Source organism: Talpa occidentalis, unplaced genomic scaffold, assembly GCF_014898055.3.
Source record: "Talpa occidentalis isolate TD23 unplaced genomic scaffold, MPIMG_talOcc4v2.1 talOcc4.12, whole genome shotgun sequence".
NCBI classification, from domain to species: Eukaryota; Metazoa; Chordata; class Mammalia; order Eulipotyphla; family Talpidae; genus Talpa; species Talpa occidentalis.
In genome coordinates this window covers 34,017,571-34,032,013 of record NW_023601212.1, presented here as the reverse complement: position 1 = coordinate 34,032,013, position 14,443 = coordinate 34,017,571, and the positions used below count along the sequence as shown (strand labels likewise).

At 37.5% G+C, this 14,443-nt stretch overlaps 1 long non-coding RNA gene across 1 annotated transcript in view; it reads left to right on the top strand.

Annotated features, from left to right (window-relative positions):
* Positions 1 to 3,459: 3,459 nt before the first annotated feature.
* Positions 3,460 to 14,443, top strand: part of LOC129145477 (uncharacterized) — a 104,994-nt gene continuing 94,010 nt past the window's right edge. The window contains exon 1 of the long non-coding RNA XR_008551081.1: positions 3,460 to 3,491. This is a non-coding gene — a long non-coding RNA (uncharacterized LOC129145477). The remainder of the gene's footprint in view (positions 3,492 to 14,443) is intronic.

The following is a 14,443-nucleotide window of genomic DNA, read 5'->3' as shown; positions in this document are numbered from 1 at the left end:
TGTTTTGTTATGTTTTTTATTGTTATTATTTTTCCCTAATGTCTTATTTGGTTCCCCTGTATTCCTTGTATAAGTGAAGACATCCGATATTTTTCTTTTTCTTTGTGACTTACTTCACTGAGCATAATCCCATCTAGCTCCAACCATGTTGCTGTGAAAGGCATTAGTTTTTGTTTTGATTGCTGAAAAGTATTCCACTGTGTAAATATACCACATCTTCTTGATCCAGTCATCTATTTTGGGGCATTTGGGTTGTTTTCATGTTTTACCTATTACAAAAAGTGCTGCAATAAACATAGGGGTAAGGTATTCTTTTAAATTAGTGTTTTTGTGTCCTTTGGGTATATCCCTAGGAATGGAATTGGTGGGTCAAATGGTAGCTCCATTTTTAGTAGTCCTAGGAACCTCCACACAGCTTTCTATAATGGTTGGACCAGATTGCATTCCTACCAGCAGTGCAGGAGAGTTCCTTTTTCACCACCTCTTTGCCAACATTTGTTGTTGCTAGTTTTTTTTAATATGTGCCATTCTTACTGGTATAAGATATCTCATTGTGGTTTTGATTTGCATTTCTCTGATTATGAGAGATGTTGAACATTTTTCATATGCCTATTGGTCATTTGCATTTCTTCTTTGGAGAAGTGTCTTTTAAGTTCTGCCCATTTTTTTGACTGGATTGTTTACTTTGCTTTTGTTCAGTAGTTTGAGTTCTTTGTATATCTTTGTGAACAATCGCTTATCAGTTGTATGTTGTGCAAAAATTTTCTCCTAATCAATAGGGTGTCTCTCTGTTTAGGTTAATGTCTCTTTTTTTATACAGAAGCTTTTTAGTTTGATGTAATCCCAGCTGTTTATCTTTGCCTTCACTTTCTTTGCATTGGGGGATGAGACTTTAAAGATGTCATTGAAATGTATGTCTTGTAGTGTTTTACCTATATTTTCTTCTGTATATTTTATGCTTTCAGGTCTTATGTTCATATCATTATCCATTTTGAGTTGTTATTTGTGCATGGTGTGAGGTAGTGGTCGCATTTCATTCTTTTGTTTATGGTGGTCCAGTTTTCCCAGCACTGTTTATTGAACAAACTATCCTTGTTCCATTGCAAATTCTTTGCTCCTTTATCAAAGATTAGTTGTCCATATACATGCAGCTTTATTTCTGGGCTTTCTATTTGGTTCCATTGGTCTATGTGTCTGTTTTTGTTTCAATAGCATACTGTTTTAATTATTATGGCTTTATAGTATAATTTGAAGTCTGGGAGTGTGAGACCTCCATTCTCCTTTGTTTTGTCAGAAGAACTTTGGCTATTTGAGATTTTTTTGTGGCTCCATACGAATTCCATCAATGTTTGCTCTATTTCTGTGAAGAATGTCTTGAAATTTTTATTGTAATAGCATTGAATATGTAAATTTCTTTTGGTAGGATGGACATTTTAATAATGTTGATTCTTCCATTCTATGAGCAGGGGATGTATTTCCATTTCTTTGTGTCTTCTATTTCTTTTAACAATGTTTTATAATTTTCTTTGTAGAGATCCTTCACCTCTTTTGTTAGGTTTATTCCAAAGTATTTGATTTTTTTAATTTCATTTATTAAAGGGATGATGTTCTTGATTTCTTCTTCAGATTGATTGTTTCTGTGTTGATTTTGTACCCTGCTACTTTACTAAACTGGTTGATTGTTTTTTATTAGTTTTTCTATGGAGTTTTTAGGGTTCTCTATCTATATTATCATATTATCTGCAAATAGTGATAGTTTTACTTCTTCTTTCCCTATTTGTATTCCTGGTATGTCTTTTGTCCTATTGCCCTGGCTAGGACCTACAGTATTATATTGAATAGCAGTGGTGAGAGAGGACATCCTTATCTTGTTCCTGACCTTAAAGGAAAGGCTTTAAGCTTTTCACCATTGAGAATAATATTGGCTGTGGGTTTGTTGTATATGCTTTTATCATATTAAGGTATGTTCCTTCTATCCCAAGAATTTCAGGGACTTCCTCTTAAAAGGATGCTGAACTTTGACATATGATTTCTCAGCATCTATTGATATAATCTTAATGTTTTTTATTTCTTTTTGTTGATATGTTGGATTACATTAATTGATTTTCACATGTTGAACCATTCTCATGCTCCTGTAATAAATCCCACTTGATCACAGTGTATTATCCTTTGATGCATACTTGGATTCTGTTGGTAAGGATTTTGTTGAGGATTTTTGCATCAGTGTTCATTAGGGAAAATAGCCTGTAGTTCTCTTTTTTTTGTGTGTTGTATTTGTTTGGCATTGGCATTAGTATAATTGTATCATAGAATGTATATGGTGAATTCCTTCCTTTTCAATTTTTTGAAAGAGTTTGTGTACTAATTCATTTCTGATCATTTGGTTGAATTCATTTGTGAAGCTCTCTGGTTCCAGGCTTTTGTTTTTGGGAGTGTTTTGATTACTGTTTCAATTTCACTACTTGTAATTGGTCTATTTAGGTGTTATATTTCTTCTTTATCTAGCTTTGGATGATTATGTCATTCTAGGAATTTGTCTCTTCTAAATTGTTGAACTTGTTTGCATATAAATGTTCATAGAAATCTCTGATTATTCTTTTGATTTCTACTGAGTCTGTTGTAATTTCTCCTCTTTTGTTTATGATCCTTTTTATTTGTGTTTTTTTTTTTCATTTATTTGTGTTTTCTCCCATTTTTTTCTTTGTGAGCCTGGCTAGAGGTTTGTCTATTTTATTTTTTCAAATAATTAGCTTTTGGTTTCATTGATCTTTTGGATTGTTTTTTTAAATTTCTATTTTGTTTATTTCTGTTTTCATTTTTATTATTTTCTTCTACTGGCTTTTAGGTTATTTTGTTGTTCTTTTTATAGCTCTTTGAGATATGAGATTAGGTTGTTTCTTTGAGATCTTTCTTGTTTCTTGATGTGAGCCTGTATTGCCACACACTTTCCTCTTATTACTGCTTTTGCCGTGTCCCATACATTCTGGAAAGTGGTATCCTCATTTGTCATTCAAATCAAAGTATTTTTTTTTATTTCATCTTTGGTCTCCTCTTTAATCCAATGGTTTTCCAGTATTGTAGATTTCAATCTCCATGACGTGGGAGGGTTCCTTGCTTTCTTTTTATAGTTTATTTGTAGTTGGATGCCTTTACGATCAGAGAAGATTGTTGGAATGATTTTGATCATAATGTATTTGTTGATGTTTGTCTTGTGGCCCAATATGTGATTGATTCTGGAGAATGTTCTGTGTGCACTTGAGGAGAATGTGTATTCAGATTTTTTTGGATGCAGTGTTCTATAGATGTTTGCTAAGTCCATGAGGTCTAGGTCTTTATATCGGGCTCTAGTGTCTTTGTTTATCTTTTGTCTTGTTGATCTGTGCATTGGTGAGAGTGGGGTGTTGAAGTCTCCTACTATTTATTTATTTTCTCTAATGTCTCTTTTCAGAGCTGATAATAGTTGTCTTACGTCTTTTGATGATCCTTCATTGGTGAGTATATGTTGGTGAGTGTTATATTTTCCTGATGTATTGTCTCCTTTATCATAATGTAGTGACCAGCTTTGTCTCTTTTTACCTTTTTTAGTTTAAGTCTATTTCATCTGATATAGGTATAGCTAACTTTTCCTGCCTTCTTTTTTGGTCCATTTACTTATAGGATTTTTTTCCAACCTTTTCTTTCAGTCTATGCTTATCTTTTGTAGTTAAATGTGTTACTTGTAGACAGCAAAATATTGGATTTTGTTTTCTAATCCAGCTTGCTACTCTGTGTCTTTTTATTGATGTGTTTAGTCCATTTACATGCAGAGTTAATATTGATACATTGGCAGCTGTATTTGACATTTTGTTTGTCTTTTTGTGGTTTTATTCCTTGCCTTTTGTGTTCTTCTTATTCTTTCCTCTGTTGGTTTTAACTTTAGGACTTCCTGTAGTATTTTTTTGGAGTGGGAGTATTTTAATGAATTTCTAGAGATTGTTTGTCTGAGAGGTCCCTATTTATTCTTCATAGAGGAAGGAGAACTTTGCAGGGTAAATTATTCTTGGTTGGAATTTGTTGTTTGGAGTTAGTTGAACACATCACTCCATTCTCTTCTTGCCCATAGTGTTTCTTTAGAGAAATCTGATATCAGCCTCATTAGTTTTCCTTTATAGGTTATCTGTTCCTTCCCCCTTGTCAGCTTCATTATATTTTATTTGTCTTCGATGCGTGAAAGCTTTACTAGTATATGTCTTGCTGTAGTTTTCCTTTCATTGTGGTAATTTGGTGTTCTACCTGTTTCTTATATGTCTATTTATTCATCTCCTCCTTCATGCTTGGAAAGTTCTCTTCAGTTATCTCCTTGAATAGTTTTTCAGTTCCTTGGTCTCTCACCTCACCTTATGGGATTCCTGTAACTCTTATATTTCCTTTCCTCATGGTGTTAGATAGTTCTCAAAGTGTTTCTTCATTCTTTTTCCTTTGTACTTCTCTTTCCTTTTCCTTTTTGATTCTTTTTATTTCTGTATCTTCAAGAGTACTGATTCATTCTTCCGTTTCATCAATTCTGTTTTTGTTGCTTTTCCCATAGTTCCTTAGCTCCTCCACTAATCTTTTGATCTCCTGCATTTCTTTCATTTCCTTTTTAAGGGACTCAATTACATTCTTCAGTTCATCAATTATTTTTCTCATATCATTCTTTTCTTTTTTGTCTTCTTTATGATTTTTAATCATGATAATTTTAAATTCTCTATCTGGCACCCAGAGGAGTTCTTCCATGTCATTGTTGTTGAGTCCTGGTGGCTGATTTTATTTATATATTACTGTTGTTTATTTTCTCATTTATTCTATGTGTTGGGACACTGCTACTGGTATGGCAAGTATCACTTCTGTGATGTTGGAATTTGGTGACCAGACTGAGTCCAGCACTGTTATGTCAAAACTCCACAAGGGTAGTGATGCTGTGAGTATGCTGGTGGGTGCTATCCCTGAAGATCCTCTCCCTCTGTGTTTACTCAGTTCCACAAGGGAATCTTGGGGTCCCTGACTTAGTTTGAGGAGTAGTTCCTCTCTCAGTTCCCAAAGGAGGTCGTGGGGTCCCTGTCTTCCAACAATGGTGCAGGAGCTATGCTTTCCTGGTGCCCACAGTTTACTTTGATGGAGGATCCTGAACCCCAGTGCAAGGCAGTTCCAAAGCTCAGGCAGGCACCAGAGGCCTGCAGTAGCTTTACTCCATGCACATTTCCTTAGTGACCCCTGTTTCAGGGTCCACCCTCTCTCAGATCCAGAGGGTGATTGTGTGGGTCTTTGACTTCCAACTGTGGCTCAGGGGTTGTGCCCTCCTGGTGTGGTGCCTCCAGTTCACTTTGATAATGGATCCCACATCCCAGTTCTACTCGGTCCCAAAGCTCAGGCAGGCACCAGAAGCCTGCAGCAGCTTTGCTCTGTATGCACTTCCCTACTGACCCCTGTTTCGGGGTCTTCCCTCTCTCAGATTCATAGGGTGATTGTAGGGGTCCCTGACTTCCCCCAACAGCACAGGGACTGCCTTATATATTTTTTTTGCCTCCCCTAGTGGAAAAAAATTAGTGCTCTCCAAAGTTTGCTTAACAGTCATTGCATATCAATGAATTATTTGCAATAAGCAAAATTAATTTTCTAAAGGAAAAACCTGACTGCCTTAGTGACACCCCTAAGACCACTGAGTGGTAATAAGTTATATTAAACTATCTAAATGAAGCCAGGACCCTGAAACATTCCATAAATGTTTGTTTACATTCAACATAACTGAAAGCATTAGCGTAACTATCCCTTCACCCACATCTGACTTTTTTCTTGAGAATTTTTAAACAGAGAAAAACCACGGCCTCCTTGGTGGCCTACGGGTTAAGTCTCAGTGCTATCTCCACTTTGGCCTGAGTTCATTCTCTGGTCAGGGAGCTAATCCATATATGGCGCAGCAGACCTCTCTTGTCTCACCCACTGCTGCCCTCAGCAGTGTATTCAATAGATCTGCCTGTTCTGTTCCCCACTCTGTCTCTGGTGAATCTACTCACCACCCATACCTCTGGCCTATACCTCAGTTTTTCTTTTCATAAATAAATAAAAATAAATCTTTAAAATGAGATTTGTAGTACTAAAACAAGTGAATAAATACAAAGAAAAATTAAGTGATACAAGTCCATATTCATAATGGAATGTGGAGTGTATATCATAACTAATAGACAAGAACCATAGGACACTTGAAGACCAGGACCATAGGACACTTGAAGACCATTTGTAACAAACTAGACCTCATTCACTGTACACAACACTGTAGATAAAGTTCTAGAATACTCTCTTTTTTTATGCACATGTGTCATTTAATGGATTGCCAATATAAAAGGTCATACAACAAGTTTTAATAATGGATATGAACAGTGGGCCACATCCAGAAGGTCAGAAAATATATAGAATAGAGAACAGTACTTACAAGTTTAAATGTGTGTCTTATAAATTACAACAAACTATTGATATGTCTGTATCAAGAATTTAGGGAAAGGAAAGAAAATTAACACACCAAAATAGGGGAAAGAAAATAAGATAGTAAATACATAAACTGAAAATGAGGGCCTCCTCCCCAGTGGTGCAGAGGTTGAGCACTGGGCTGCGAAGCTTCCCACGGCCTCTGCAGCACCAGTTCAATTCCCGGCTGCCGGTGAGGGTCCCACATAGCGCAGCGGACCTCTCGTGCCACGCTCACTGCTCCCCTCAGCAGTGTACTTCATCTGCCTGATCTGTTCCCCACTCTGGCTCTGGTGAATTCTCTCACCTTCCTTTGCTTCTGACTGTACACTGTGCTCATATAAATAAATAAATAAATCTTAAAATAAATAAATAAAATAAACTGAAGATGATCCTATCAGAATAAAGTAAATCATGTCATGGCTGCACATTTTAATGGAAAGGATAAAATACTAGAAAAATACAACTTGCCAACCGCCCCCCTCAAGAAAATGAAATTAGTCTTGCATCTATGAAATAGATTGTACTTCTTACTGTTGAAAACCTTGCCCCAATTAAAAAGCTCGAAGTCCAAATAATTCTACCACATGTTTGATGATTTTTAACAGACAGTTAAAGCACTGCTATTAGTCTTACTAAAAAACTTTGAGGAGAGTGAAGAGGAATGGAACACTTACCAAAATGTTTCATAAGATGTATGTAATTTTCTTTTTTTTTTGCATAGAAGTACTGTGGTGTAGAACAGAAATATGAAGGGGGGTATGGATGGGGGTGAGAGGATTTACTAGAGACAGAGCGGGGAGCAGGACAGGTGAATCCACTGAAATACACTGCTAAGGGGAGCGGAAGGTGAGACACAGGAGAGATCTGCTGCACCATGTGGATTAGCTCCATGGCCAGGAATTGAACTCACTCTCCCGCAGTGATTGCACTGAGACTTAACCCCTAGGCCACCATAGAGGCCCTCTGTGTAATCTTTTTTTAAAAATATTTATTTATTTATGCATACAAGAACAAGGGTGCAGGCCATAGGTGTGGGTGGGGGGCTGAGAGGATTCACCAGTGACAGAGTGGGGAACAGAACAGGTGGATTGACCTGTAATACACTACTGAGGGGAGCAGCTGGCGAGTCACCAGAGGTCTGCTGTGCCATGTGGGTAGGATAGCTTCATCGGCTGTGTCTTAATCCCTTGAGCCACCAGGGAGACCCCACCATGTAATCTTTTTTAAAGACTTATTTATTTTTATTTATTTATACAAGAACTGGGATACAGGTCAGAGATGTAGGAAGGTGAGAGAATTCACCAAGGACAGAGCAGGGAGCAGAATAGGCAGACAGACTGAAGACACTGCTGAGGGGAGCAGCAGGCAAGGTAGGAGAGGTCCGCCATGCCATATGGGTCTCTCCCTGGCCGGCCGAGAATTGAACCCGTACTGCAGAGGCCACAGACAGCCTTGCAGTGTGGCACTCAACCTGCTGCGACACCGGGAGGCCCCCTCTGTGTAATCTTGATGCAGAAATCTGATAAGTATAAAAAGGACAACACAATATATGTAATATGATCACTTTGAAAATTTTAATATATGTACATCTGTAAATAGGGAAGTAATTTCTAAGATGTATATGTAAACTGAAAGTTCAACAGTAAATACAATCTTGATGAAAATGTAAGGAAGGTGCACTATAATATATGAAGACAGTATGAATTATGTCAAGCATTATTTGTGTAACGACAGACAAATAGAGTAGTGATTTAGTATATTCATGTTTTAGGATTTGATGAAAGACTGTGTATTTAAAAAATATGATAAGAACTATTATCTTTGGTGAAGATGGTGGAAATATGACCTCTAGTTCATACTTACATAAATAATTCCAGTTAAAGTTAGATCTCAACACTGATAGTAAAACATAAAATATAATTTTAATATTGTTTAAAGCTGAACACAAAAAGCTACTGATTTGACTATATTAAAATAGAAATGTATCTGTTAATAATGAAAATATCCATTAAGAGAGAGAAAAGGCAAATCTAAAAGTTAGACATATTCTCAATAGTTCAGGGCTCATTTGACTCTCAGTAGAAAAGGACTCATTTCCAAAAGTGAGAAAAAACCCCTATAAGTCAATGGAAAATAACAAATCAGTAGAAAATTAGAAAAAGAGACCAAAACACCTTAAAGTGTTACTTCAAAAACATACAAGTGCAAATTACCAGTAAGCATTGAAATGATGCTTAAAGTCTTTGTTCTTCAAAGAAACACAAATTAGAGCCACAGTGAGAATCCACCACACACACACACACACACACACACGAGAATGGCTCAAGTTAAGAAGATGGGCATTACTGAGTCTTGATGAGAATTTTAGAGACACAACTCTCATACATTGCTGATGGGAATATAAATTTTTACAGTCTCTTTGGAAAACTCTTCAGTAGGGTTTGCTAAAGTTGAACATCCACATATTCTTTGATGCAGATATATCAGCCCTAGGTATATCCAACAGAAGTGCATATATATGTGCAGTTATAATAACCCCAAGGAGGACACAATCCAAATATCTGCAAAAAGGTAGTCTACTATTGGGGGTACACACACAGTCATGAAACTAAACTTTAGATTAATGAGGCATAACATTGAACAAAAGATGACAGACATAGAAGAATCTAGCATAAATGAATCCATGCATAAAATGTTCACAACCACTTTAAACCATAGTTAATTCATGAAGTTATAAGAATTATCCAGAACAAGTATACATTTTTTTTAAGAATTAGTCACTATACAGGAAAGAGAACTGGAATTTACAAAAAACGATGAAAATAAAAACTTCTAGGTTTACTACATTTTCATTTTTGCATTGCATTTTTATAGTTTTTTTTTTTGTTTGTTTTGTTTTTTTTTTCTGTGGGACCCTCGCCGGCGGCCAGGGAACAAACCAGCGCAGCAGCGGCTGCCGGCAGCCTCGCAGCCCAGCGCTCAACCCACTGAGCCACCAGGGGAGGCCCGTATTTTTATAGTTCTTAATACACTTATCAAGGATATCCATGTAAGCTTTTACAAAAAAAAAAAAAAAAAACTTGGTTTGTAGCATTTTCTCATTTCCAAGGGGTAAATACACCCACCATGCCTAATTTCAAGCCACCAGAGGGTATGTTGCTGAACCCAGTGTGACAAACAAAAGGATCTCCTGAAACTTCAGTATTAACTCCAGGTACCACTGAACATAACCCCAAATTTAACATACTTAAGGCCTTATAAGCTGCCTCCTTTAATTGTGAATAATGCTTTTAGAACAGCCAGTTAAAAGCTATTTTGTGTTGTTTGTAGCAAAAGGAAGGGTTGAGCACATTCAGTTGAAGAATGTTGGCTGTAGGGATATCCTGGGGCAGTGGGAAAGGCAAAGCCTTGGGAACCAAACCCCAAGGCAGGTGTCAGATGTTGGGAGAATTCCCCACACCAGCAGTATTTCTGGGAACACACCTGCAAGCTGTTGCCTCTACTGGCAAATAATTTTGAGGCATGAAAATTTATAGCTATGTGTTCTCTTAATCATTTATTTCCCTCTTGAGTTTTAATTCTTTTTATATAATGTTTGTTCTTTTCCTATTAGCATATTGTTCTTAATGGCAGAGAAGAGAAAACCAAAACAAGGGATGGATCATTCTGCTTACTCAGTCATTTGTTAAAATTATAGCTTTTCCTGAGGCATCCACCTCTCAGTGACCTGCACGTAGCTGGAGAAGAGCTGTATATGTAGCATTTACATTTTTCCGTCTCAGCTCATTGCATCCAATTCCACACACTGGATGCATTCACAAAAACACAGCATTTGTCAGAATAAGTAGAGGAGACAAAAATAAAGACTAAATATCTGGACAGATTCCTGGTCTTTGTATTCATTCTGTGTTCTTACAAGTTTGTGTTACTTTGCTATACATTTTTAGTCAATTCTAACCCATCTTCCTACATAGTCTATTAAAATTTGAGTCCATTGGATTTCTCACTATTCAGCAACCAAGGATTCTTTATTTATTCTTCCAAAAAAGATTATTAATATTCAACTGTTTACACAAATATTGATTTTAAATAACATTTCACCCTACTGAGATATTATCTATGTTTGTACTGTTCCCTGTGGGAGCACACGGTATCTATTTTTATTTTTTCAAAGTCAACTTTTCTAAAGTATCCACAAATGATTTAGCAAATTAGGGTGAGGTAAATCTGTGTCACTATAAAGTCACTCCCTAAGATCAGTCATTCCAATCCTGACTTTTTATCAAAATTGCCTGTTAATATTTTTAGTTCACATCTTCTCAGATGTATGTACCATATCACACACAGCACCAAAGCACCCATATTTCTTTGTCATAAGCCATTGGTCCCCCTCTCCCCTAGGTTTCCACCCCTGCTTCCTTTCCCCTTCTAGTAGCCTTCACTCTGCAGTAATATCTCTATGCTTTGTCTTGGTTTAGTTTTTTCAGTTCCTTTGTTTTGTTTCTGTCTGTTCCATACATGAGTGAAATCATCTGGTGTTTGTCTTCCTCTCTCTGACTTACTTTACTTAGCATAACCCCCTCCATAATTCCACCTATGTTGTCACAAATAACAAGAGTTCATCTTTGTTTTATAACCAAATAATATTCCACGATTCGCGCGCGTGTGTGTGTGTGTGTGGACAAAGAGAGAGATCACTTTACATCTTAATCCACTGCTCTGTCATCAGGCACTTATAGATTGTTTCTATAACTTGGCTATTATAAATAGTGCTTCAGTGAACATAGGAATGCATATATCTCTTCAAATTAGTGATTTTGCATTCTATGGGTAAACTCCTAGGAGTAAAACTGTTAGATCATATGGAAGTCCTATTTTGAGGACCTTCCATATTATTTTCCATAGGAACTGGACCAGTCTATATCACCCCAACAATGTGAGAATGTTCCTTTTTCTCTATACCCTCACCAATATTTGCTGTTTCTGGTTTATTTAATATGGGCCATTCATGGAGTGAGGCAGTATGGCATTGTCATTTTGATCTCCATTTCCCTGATAACAAGTGATAATGAACCCTTTTTTCATGTGTTTGTTGGCCATCTGCTTATCTTCTATAGAAAACTATTCACTCAGCTCATATGCCCATTCTTTGATTGGGTCCTTTGTTTTCTTTTTGTTGAGTTGTATGAATTCTTTGTGGATCTTGGATATTAGCCTCTTGTCAGAGGTATGATGTACAAATATTTTCTCCCATTCAGTAGGGTGTCTGTGTTTTAATGATCATTTCTATCATTGTATAGAAACAAACTTTTTCGCCTGATGTAGTTCCATTTGTATATTTTTTAAGGGTGACAGAGATGTACATTCTTGGGCATCTGCAGAGCTTCTCTAACTTTAGGGGTGCTTGTCTCACCTGGGGATCTTGTTAAAAGTGCAAATTCTGATTTAGGAAGTCTAGCGTGAAACATAAGATTCTAAATTTCTAGATGCTCCTGGGTGATGCAGTAACTGCTTTCACACTTGACAGTAAATACCTAAATTAAATATATGTCATCTTACTGGTTTAAATTGGTAGATGAGGTTGTACATGTTATGACTGCTAAGTGAACTGCTATGTACATGTAAGAGTACCTGGGCCTTTGAACACAAAGCAGTATCTGAAGATAGGACATTTGTGCAAGTAAAATTTTTCTCTTATTTTTTAAGGCTTATTTATGCATACAAGAAATGGGGTGTAGGCCAGAGGTGTGGGGGGCTGAAAGGATTCATCAGAGAGTGGGGAGAAAAACAGGCAGATCTATTGAAAAGCACTGCTGAAGGGAGCAGCTGGGGAGATAGGAGAGGTCTGTTGCAGCTTGTGGTTTAGTGTGCTGGCTGGGGATCGAACTTGTGCCATATAGCAGTGGCTGGCCATAGCTTGATAGTGCTGAGACTTTAACCCCTGCACCACCAGGGAGGCCCCTACAAACCTCATTTTAAAATGGCACCTTGAGGAATTAATAGTGAAAACCATATCACTTATTAAGTAGATATCTTTATTTTAATCTTACATCAATAAAGCATAGTTATAGCCTATTTGGACCTGGATTGATACACAATGATGGATAGAAGTGATCAGGTTCCTATTCCTGCTCCTGGGAGCTGGGACTCATGATTGTATTAATACACATTGATCTAGAGACCTACAAGCTGGGAAGATGGGGCTCAGGGCCACCGGTGGGGACTGAAACTGTTGAGCAGCAGTCAAGAGCTCAGGTTTTGTTACTCAGTCCATGTGCCCAAATCATTAAGGTAGCACCATTGACCCACCGACCATGGGTCAACTACAGGTGAAATAGCTGCATGAAAATAACTAGTGTATAAATTGACAAACTTTCACAGGTCTTGGGGTTGAGGCAAACCTTAAATATCAAATATAATTACCTGAATACCTCAAAAGCAGGAATTGTGCCTTATGGGTTATTTTAGCCACAGCACTGAATCTTCTACTTGGCATTTGGTGACAGTAGATAAACATTTGTTGAAGAGAACTCTTAGTTCTGCTTGAGGTGAGGCAAGAACAATAAGACACATTTCAGTGAGCCTGGAAACCCATGACAGCACAGTTAGGTCTCCAAGGCTTCGGCAATCTCAAGAAATAGCACATTTTCCCCAGCAGAATATTAAAAACCACAAGGCAGAAAAAGCTGCCTCTACTGGAACCCTGTCACTTGTGACTATTGTCTTTCCAGGTTATAGATCATTGGAGAGAAAGCTTTTACTCATCAGCCTTGGAAATCCTGGAAATTGGACCACCCGGATCACTTAAGATAAAGCTGGGCGCCTTAACGATTATTCCTTCTGTTTCCTCCTCTTCTCCTTGCGCATTACCCTGCAAAGGCAACATCCAGTTTCAAGAATAACTAATGACATTTCCAAGGAACAAAATATCTTGAATCTCCAGCACGTGAATTAATGTCCATTACGGTACATTTTCAGATCGAATTCTTGCTAAAGTTATACACCCTTTAAAAAAACACCATGGTGATGCCACGCCAGTTAAGAAGAGAGCAGAATTGCAACCCCAGTGAGTTCAAGAATCAAGTCTCAGCGCATTTGTACACTGGTTGTGTCCATCAAACTTTTGAGGCAGACACGTCTTGTACCCAGTGGCCTTACTGCATCCTCCTCACCTCCTGCCCTGCCCTTCTCTCCTCTCCCTTACTGTCCTCCCTCCTCCCTTCCCTCTTTCTAACTCCATCCCTCCTCCCTGCTCTTTGCTCCCCTTTTTGCTCTCTCTCCCCCTCTTATCGCCTCTATTCACTCTCCCTCTTCTCCTTCCCTCTCCCCTCCCCCCTCCCTCCCTTTCCCTCTGCCTTGCTCTCCTTTGTGCCTTCATACTAACTTCTGGGCCCCTTCTCCCCATCATGGACATCTATTTCCTTTAGTAAAACTAATTTGAGTCAAGATGTTTAAAACTATTACATATTTTCTGGTTTGAGAAATTTCCAAGGTATCAGATTTTAACTATAGTTTTTATCTAGATAAATTCCAAATGGAAAATACCCTTGGTAAGTTGGAGTCTTTAATCTCTCAAAAATCATACTTCTGTAGGTTTCTTTCTGTCTTGGGCACTAGTGACACTTTAAATAATATTAAATATTTATCTAGTGAGGCATAATTTTTTTTTAAAACCTGCAGACAATGTTGTGGTAACAAACTTGATCTTTCATATCCAGGAAAGGAAAGAAGACTATACTAATCCAATTACTGTATGCTGAGCAAATAGATGGAGAGAATAAAATAATTCCAGTGTGTTGTTCATATTATCTTTACTGCCTGAGTGATAGAGACCTCAGGGGCATAGTTCCTCAGAGACAGGAAACTGCAGGGAGTCATATTCACTCAGACAACATCTTGGGATCACCTGGGGCAAGAAAGAACAATCAATGTTCAACCCTGGATTTTATTTCATATTGCA